The 8,930-nt window shown below is 41.1% G+C and overlaps 1 long non-coding RNA gene across 3 annotated transcripts in view; it reads left to right on the plus strand.

Moving 5' to 3' along the window:
• LOC147917303 (uncharacterized) overlaps nucleotides 1–1,472 on the plus strand; it is a 251,280-nt gene extending 249,808 nt beyond the window's left edge. For all 3 annotated transcript variants that reach the window (XR_015551988.1, XR_015551986.1, XR_015551987.1), the window contains exon 4: nucleotides 240–1,472. This is a non-coding gene — a long non-coding RNA (uncharacterized LOC147917303). The remainder of the gene's footprint in view (nucleotides 1–239) is intronic.
• The last annotated feature ends 7,458 nt before the right edge of the window (nucleotides 1,473–8,930 follow it).

An 8,930-nucleotide genomic window follows, 5' to 3' on the forward strand; every position in this document is an offset into this window, starting at 1 on the left:
AAACAGCAACTTCTTTACATTCTTAAATGATGGCAGGGGCTGGTATACTAGAGAGCAAGGTCAGGGTGATACGCTAAAGGATGAAGTATGTGTCTTACATTAACAGCTAATATTTAGTGCTGTCTCCATCACTGCCAGAATGAATGGGGCTGGGAACACTAGTGGAGGTGAGAGTGAACTCCTCCCATAATTACATCTAATAACTCTCTTGAAGAACTTTGGGCTTGCTGTGTTTGCAGGTCCTAGGATCCACAGAAGGAGTGATTCTACCAAGAAACAGAGTTACTTGAAATAAAATGGAAACAGAATGTTACCAGATCATTTTGGGTTCCTCATGCCACCAAGCCAACAGTCTGGGAAGGAAGTCTATGTACTGGCCAAGATTATTGACCCCGACAAGGAAGAAATTGGGTTACTGCCACAAAACAGAGGAGTACATGTGAAACCCAGGGAGTCACTGGGTCACCTCTGAGCCTCTTCTTGTCCAATATTTGTGGTCAATGGGAAACTGCAGTGATCTAACAAAAACAATACCACTGAGGACTCAGATCCTGCAGAAATGAAGGACTGGGTCACCAGCTGGGTAAAAAACACCATCCAGCTGAGGCTGCAGCAGAGGTAAGGGGAACACGGAATGGGTGGTAGAAGAAGGCTGCTATGATTAGGAAGGAAGAAGGCTGTGTGACCAGCTACAGAGTCAGGGGCTTTAGCAGCTATATTTTATATCACTAAACTGTTTCTCTAACTCGCGTAACACCTCTTCTTCTTGTTATCTTATGTGAAAGAGCATCAGTGGCGTATAATATTTTAGGTGGGAGTATGACATACTGGCATCATCTCTAATAAGATAGCTGATGGTATTTCTTGCATCCCCTTTGTTGGGTTTCAACCAGAGAAAGGAAAAAGAGTGGATACTGAGGGGCAAAAGGGACTAGCTGTGCTAGATATCTTCTGATGCACCTCATATCTGCTCTCCACCTTTCTCCACCCCATGTCTTGCAAACCTGACATGTATGGACTATATCAAAGGGCTCTCTTTTACTCTGGATTCCAGTTGAATTTGGCTAATGGAGAGCCACAGCAGGAGTCAGGAAAGAACATGGAGAGTAAGGTTAGGGTGTCTATTCTCCTTGCTCCCTCCTGTGTCCCACAATCAAAGGTTAGTGCTACTCTTTCCAGCAACTGCTCCCTCATCTCCTTCCTTCAGATTTAGGAGTGGTAACGGGCTCTGTTGTTGTTAGCCCAGGACACCAAATTGTAAATTATTCATTATTAAATCCTCCTTGAATTATCTTAATTTGAATGTGCCATCTGTTTTCAGGTAGGACCCTGACTAATACAAGTAGCATAACACAATCAAAGACATTTTTGTGTGTGTGTGTGAGGAAGATCAGCCCTGAGCTAACATCCATACCAATCCTCCTCTTTTTGCTGAGGAAGACCAGCCCTGAGCTAACATCTATTGCCAATCCTCCTCCTTCTTTTTTTTTTTTTTTTTTACCCTTTTTCTCCCCAAAGCCCCAGTAGATAGTTGTACGTCATAGTTGCACATCCTGCTAGTTGCTGTATGTGGGACACCGCCTCAGCATGGCCCGACAAGGGGTGCGTTGGTGCATGCCCGGGATCCGAACCCGGGCCGCCAGTAGCAGAGCGCGTGCACTTAACTGCTAAGCCACGGGGCCGGCCCCCAAAGACATTTTTATCTTGAAAATTACATAGTTTTGAAGGGAGTCAAGATGGCGGCGTAGGCAGACTCTGAACTCACTTCCTCCCGTGGACACAGCCAATTTACAACTACTCGTGGAAAAATTACCCCTGAGACAGAACTGAAAACTGGATAAGAGGAACTCCTGCAACAACGGACAATCCTCTCTGAGGTGGAAGAGGCAGAGACTCCCTTCTGGAGAGAAAAAACGCCGCCTTCACAAGCCGCCAGCGTCACGGCCGCCGGGAGCAGCTCACAGGTACGCAGCCTCCCTGGAGACGCGGGGCCCTGAGCCGGGGAGCGCCCCCGCTGGGGGCATTTTGTGGACCCAGCACAATCGACACCAGCGGCATAATATCTGACTTTGCCTGCTACTAAAGCATTGGGTAGCACCCCCAGAAAACCCGGTTCACAAAGAAACTAAAACTGGCTCTTAAAGGGCCCGTGCACAAACTCACCCGTTCCAGAAAGCATCCTAAAATCACCAGAAAGAAAAGTACACAGTGCTTCGGTGACAAGAGACTCACCTAATAGGCCCTGAGTGCATCACGGTGAGGGGTGAGACCTCTCCAGGGACTGGGACATTGGCGGCGGCCATTGTTGTGGCCTGGTGTGAGCGTGCTGACACAGACGCCATTGGAGTTCTCCCTGAGACCTGCTAGCCCAGGGTCTGCTCCACCCGCTAGAGCACCAATTTAATCCAGCTCAGCCAGGGCAGGCAGCCCACCCTAGAGACTGGCCCCACCCAACAACAAGCCCTCAGGCAACGTGTGGGCCTGCACAGATTGGTGACTGGATTCTCTGCAGCCTGGCAACTGAGCTGACTTGAGCGGGGCAGGGTGTGCACAAGGAGCGGGTGGAGAGTGTGGGGCAGTGGTGGAGTGTGTGGGGCTCCCGCTGTGGAGAGACTGGGTCCACTTGCAGAGGTTGGGGCACTCACACAGGGCAGGACTGTGTTGACTGTGTGTGTGGACCTGTGGGCAACAGGGCTTGTCAGCTGCAGAAGACTTGTGCTTCTCAAAGACCCACATAGGAGGTTTGCCCCACCTTCCAAAGCCTGAAACAATTGGGTGCTCCTGTGCCTGAGGGCAGCCCCACCCAGCTGCAATCCCCAGAGAGCTGACAAGAGACCTAATAGGCTAGAGGTTTACAGCAATTGTAAGGCCCTGAGCCTAACAACCTGCCACACTGGGGGCCTACTCACTTAAAAGAAATACTGCAACACAAATGTGGTATTAGAACTTACAGCCAACTGTACTGGGGCTCCCCACACCTGATAAAGAGACTGAAGGGCCCACAACAACTACAAGCAGCTGAGCATTACAACAGCTGGCCAGGAGCATAACTCAGCCTCCCTGGGTGCCTATAGGGAGAGCTAACAGGCCACAATAGAAGGACACACGTAGCCCACATAGGGGCCACCCCTGGAACATTGAGAACTGAGGGAAGCACACTGGAAGCATCCTAAGGCATCACTTACATAAGGTCACCTATCCAAGAGCAGGAGACATAGCTGACCTACCTAATACGTAGACACAAGCACAGGGAAAGAGGCAAAATGAGGAGGCAAAAGAATACATTCCAAGTAAGGGAACAGGACAAAACCCCAGAAAAGGAACTAAGTGAAACAGAAATGAGCAACCTACCTGACAGAGAGTTCAAACTAAGAGTGTTAAGGATGCTCACTGATCTGGGGAGAAGAATAGATGAACTCAGTGAGAATGTCAACAAAGAAATGGAAGATATAAAAAAGAACCAATCAGAAATGAAGAATACAATACTGGAAATGAAAAATTCATTAGAGGGACTCAAAAGCAGAGTAGAGGATACAGAAGAACGGATCTGTGAGCTGGAAGAAAGACTAGAAGAAATTACCCAAGGTGAACAGGTAAAAGAGAAAAGAATTAAAAAGAGTGAGGACAGTCTAAGGGACCTCTGGGACAACATCAAGCGCACTAACATCCGTGTTATAGGTGTCCCGGAAGGAGAAGAGCGAGACAAGGGGGCAGAGAATCTATTTCAAGAAATAACAGATGAAACCTTCCCTAACCTAAGGAAGGAAACAGACATCCAGGTACAGGAGGCACAGAGAGCCCCAAACAAGATAAACCCAAAGAGGCCCACACCAAGACACATCATCATCAAAATGTCCAGAATTAAAGATAAAGAGAGAATCCTAAAAGCCGCAAGAGAATGTCAAGTTACATACAAAGGAAACCCCATAAGGCTATCAGCTGACTTCTCAGCAGAAACCTTACAGGCTAGAAGAGAATGGCACGATATATTTAAAGTGCTAAAAGGAAAAAACTTACAGCCAAGAATACTCTACCCAGCAAGGATATCGTTCAAAATGGAAGGAGAGATCAAAATTTTCCCAGATAAGCAAAAATTAAAGGAGTTTGTCACCAAGAAACCAGTGTTACAAGAAATGTTAAAGGGACTGATTTAAGGGGAAAAGAGAAGACCACAAATAGGAAAAATTATCTATTTCCACGATTAGAACGTAATGGATACAAATGCACAAAAAAGAGGTTAGATATGATATCAAAAACATAAAAGGAGGGAGGAGGGTAGTTAAAGAGTACAGCTTTCAGACAGAGGTCAAACTAAAGTGACCATCAATTCTGTATAGAAGAAGTAAGGAACAGAGAAGGACTACTTAAACATTGAGAAAAAAAAAAAAAAGTTAAAAAATGGCAGTAAGTACATACTTATCAATAGCTACTTTAAATGTCAATGGACTAAATGCCCCAATTAAAAGGCATAGGGTGGCTGACTGGATAAAAAAACAAGACCCATATATATGCTGCATACAAGAGACACACTTCAGACCTAAAGACACTCACAAACTGAAAGTGAAGGGATGGAAAAAGATACTCCACGCAAATGGCAATGAAAAGAAAGCTGGGGTAGCAGTACTCATATCAGACAAAATAAAAACAAAAACTGTAAAAAGAGACAAAGAAGGGCATTACATAATGATCAAGGGAACAATCCAACAAGAGGATATAACACTTGTAAATATCTACGCACCCAATGTAGGTGCACCTAAATATATAAAGCAATTATTAACAGACATAAAAACAGAAATAGACAGTAACACAATAATAGTAGGGGACTTTAACACTCCACTTACACCAACAGATAGATCATCCAAACAGAAGATCAATAAGGAAACATTGGCCTTAAACGACACCTTAGAACAGATGGACCTAGTAGATATATACAGAGCATTCCATCCAAAAACCGAAGAATACACGTTCTTTTCAAATGCACATGGAACATTCTCCAAGATTGATCACATATTAGGCCACAAAACAAGTCTCCATAAATTTAAGAAGATTGAAATAATACCAAGCATCTTTTCTGACCACAACGGTATGAAACTAGAAATCAACTATAGGAAGAAAATCAGAAAAGCCACAAATACATGGAGATTAAACAAAATGCTACTGAACAACGACTGGGTTAACGAAGAAATCAAAGAAGAAATCAAAAATACCTGGAGACAAATGAAAATGAAAATACGACATGCCAGAATTTATGGGATACAGCAAAAGCAGTTCTAAGAGGGAAGTTTATAGCGATACAGGCCTATCTCAACAAACAAGAAAAATCTCAAATAAACAATCTAAAAATGCACCTAAAGGAACTGGAAAAAGAAGAACAAACAAAGCCCAAAATCAGTAGAAGAAGGGAAATAATAAAAATCAGAGCAGAAATTAATGAAATAGAGACCAAAAAAACAATAGAAAAAATTAATAAAACCAAGAGCTGGTTCTTTGAAAAGATCAACAAAATAGACAAACCTTTAGCTAGACTCACCAAGAAAAAAAGAGAGAAGGCACAAATAAGTAAAATCAGAAATGAAAGAGGAGAGGTTACAACAGACACCTCAGAAATACAAAAGATTATAAGAGAATACTATGAAAAACTATATGCCAACCAATTCGACAATCTGGAAGAAATGGATAAATTCTTAGAATCATACAACCTTCCAAAACTGGATCAAGAAGAAGTGGAGAATTTGAATAGACCAATCACCAGTAAGGAGATCGAAACAGTAATCAAAAACCTCCCCAAAAATAAAAGTCCAGGACCAGACGGCTTCCCTGGTGAATTCTACCAAACATTCAAAGAAGACTTAATACCTATCCTTCTCAAACTCTTCCAAAAAATTGAGGAGGGGGGGAAGCTCCTAACTCATTCTCTGAAGCTGACATTACCCTGATACCAAAACCAGACAAGGACAACACAAAAAAAGAAAATTACAGGCCAATATCACTGATGAACATCGATGCGAAAATCCTCAACAAAATACTAGCAAATCGCATACAACAATACGTTAAAAAGATTATACACCATGATCAAGTGGGATTTATTCCAGGGATGCAGGGATGGTTTAACATTCGCAAATCAATCAACGTAATACACCACATTAATAAAATGAAGAACAAAAATCACATGATCATCTCAATAGATGCAGAGAAAGCATTTGACAAGATCCAGCATCCATTTATGATAAAAACTCTGAATAAAATGGGTATAGAAGGAAAGTACCTCAACATAATAAAGACCATATATGAGAAACCCACAGCTAATATTATCCTCAATGGTGAAAAACTGAAAGCTATCCCTCTAAGAACAGGAACTAGACAAGGATGCCCACTGTCACCACTCCTATTTAACATAGTATTGGAAGTCCTAGCCAGAGCAATCAGGCAAGAGAAAGAAATAAAAGGGATCCAAATTGGAAAGGAAGAAGTGAAACTGTCACTATTTGCAGATGACATGATTTTATATATAGAAAACCTAAAGAATCCACCAGAAAACTTTTAGAAGTAATAAACGAATATGGTAAAGTTGCAGGATACAAAATCAACATACAAAAATCAGTTGCATTTCTGTACACTAACAACGAAGTAGCAGAAAGAGAAATTAAGAATACCATCCCATTTACAATTGCAACAAAAAGAATTAAATACCTAGGAATAAACTTAACCAAAGAGGTGAAAGATCTGTACACGAAAACTATAAAACATTTCTGAAAGAAATTGAAGAAGACACAAAGAAATGGAAAGATATTCCGTGCTCTTGGATTGGAAGAATTAACATAGTTAAGATGTCCATACTTCCTAAAGCCATCTATAGATTCAATGCAATCCCTATCAAAGTTCCAACAACATTTTTCACAGAAATAGAACAAAGAATTCTAAAATTTATATGGAACAACAAAAGACCCGAATAGCTAAAGGAATCCTGAGAAAAAGAACAAAGCTGGAGGTATCACACTCCTGACTTCAAAATATACTACAAAGCTATAGTAACCAAAACAGCATGGTACTGGCACAAAAACAGACACACAGATCAGTGGAATAGAATCGAAAGCCCAGAAATAAACCCACACGTCTATGGACAGCTAATCTTTGACAAAGGAGCCAAGAACATACAATGGGGAAAAGAAAGTCTCTTCAACAAAAGATGTTGGGAAAACTGGATAGCCATATGCAAAAAAATGAAAGTAGATCCTTACCTTACACCATACACAAAAATTAACTCCAAATGGATTAAAGACTTGAATGTAAGACCTGAAACTGTGAAAGTTCTAGAAGAAAACATAGGCAGTACGCTCTTCGACATCAGTCTTAGCAACATCTTTTCAAACACCACGTCTGACCGGGCAAGAGAAACAATAGAAAAAATAAACAAATGGGACTACATCAAACTAAAAAGCTTCTGCACAGCAAAGGAAACCATCAACAAAACGAAAAGACAACCTAACAATTGGGAGAAGATATTTGCAAACCATACATCTGATAAGGGCTTAATCTCCAAAATATATAAAGAACTCATGCATCTCAACAACAAAAAAACTACCAACCCAATTAAAAAATGGGCAAAAGACCTGAACAGACATTTCTCCAAAGAAGATATACAGATGGCCAACAGACACATGAAAAAATGTTCAAAATCACTAATTATCAGGGAAATGCAAATCAAAACTACAATGAGATATCACCTCACGCCCGTCAGAATGGCTATAATTAACAAGACAGGAAACAACATGTGTTGGAGAGGATGTGGAGAGAAGGGAACTCTCATACACTGCTGGTGGGAGTGCAAACTGGTGCAGCCACTATGGAAAACAGTATGGAGATTCCTCAAAAAATCAACGATAGAACTACCATATGATCCAGCTATTCCACTGTTGGGTATTTATCCAAAGAACTTGAAAACACCAATTTGCAAAGGTACATGCACCCCTGTGTTCATTGCAGCCTTATTCACGATAGCCAAGACTTGGAAGCAACCTAAGTGCCCATCAAGGGACGAATGGATAAAGAAGCTGTGGTATATATACACAATGGAATACTACTCAGCCATAAGAAACTTGACGAAATCCAGCCATTTGTGACAACATGGATGGACATTGAGGGTATAATGCAAAGTGAAATAAGTCAGAGGGAGAAGGTCAAATACCGTATGATTTCCTTCATTAAGTAGTAGATAGTGACAACAATGGACGGATACATAGGGACAGAGATTGGATTGGTGGTTGCCAGAGGGGAGGGGGGAGGGAGGAGGATGAAAGGGATAATTCGGTGCATGTGTGTGGTGATGGGTTGTAATTAGTATTTTGGTGGTGAACATGATGTGGTCCATGCAGAAATAGAAGTACAATGATGTACACCTGAAATTTTTACAATGTTATAAACCAATGTTACTGCAATAAACAAAAATTAAAAGAAAAAAAAAAAAAAAAAAAAAAGAAAATTACATAGTTTTACTTTACCTTGGGAGAGAAATTAAGTATTACTTTGAATTTGGAGTAGGCTTTGAGGAATTAAGGAAGAGAAAAAAGCTCAAATAAGATTTAGATTTATTAGAATTGTCTTCGAGATTTTTTTTTCATTTGATTTTCTGTTTAAGTGTTAGACAGAAAATAACCTGAGTAAAGAACCCAGATTGATTTAGTGTTACAGATTCCCTTGAAAGAAAGCAGGCAGACTCTGAATAGAGCACCCAGGCCTAATCTTAACATGAGTCCCAAAGAGAACATGAATCAATAGAGCCACTGTTATGGGTTGAATTGTTTTTCTCAAAAATATATGTTGAAGTTGTAGCCCCTAGTACCTCAGAATGTGACTTTATTTGGAAAGAGGATCTTTACAGAGGTAATCAAGTTAAAATAAGTAATTATGGTAAGCCCTAATCCAATATGACT

The sequence above is a fragment of the Ceratotherium simum genome, chromosome 4 (genome assembly GCF_057802395.1).
Source record: "Ceratotherium simum simum isolate JZ-2026a chromosome 4, ASM5780239v1, whole genome shotgun sequence".
Lineage (NCBI taxonomy): Eukaryota > Metazoa > Chordata > Mammalia > Perissodactyla > Rhinocerotidae > Ceratotherium > Ceratotherium simum.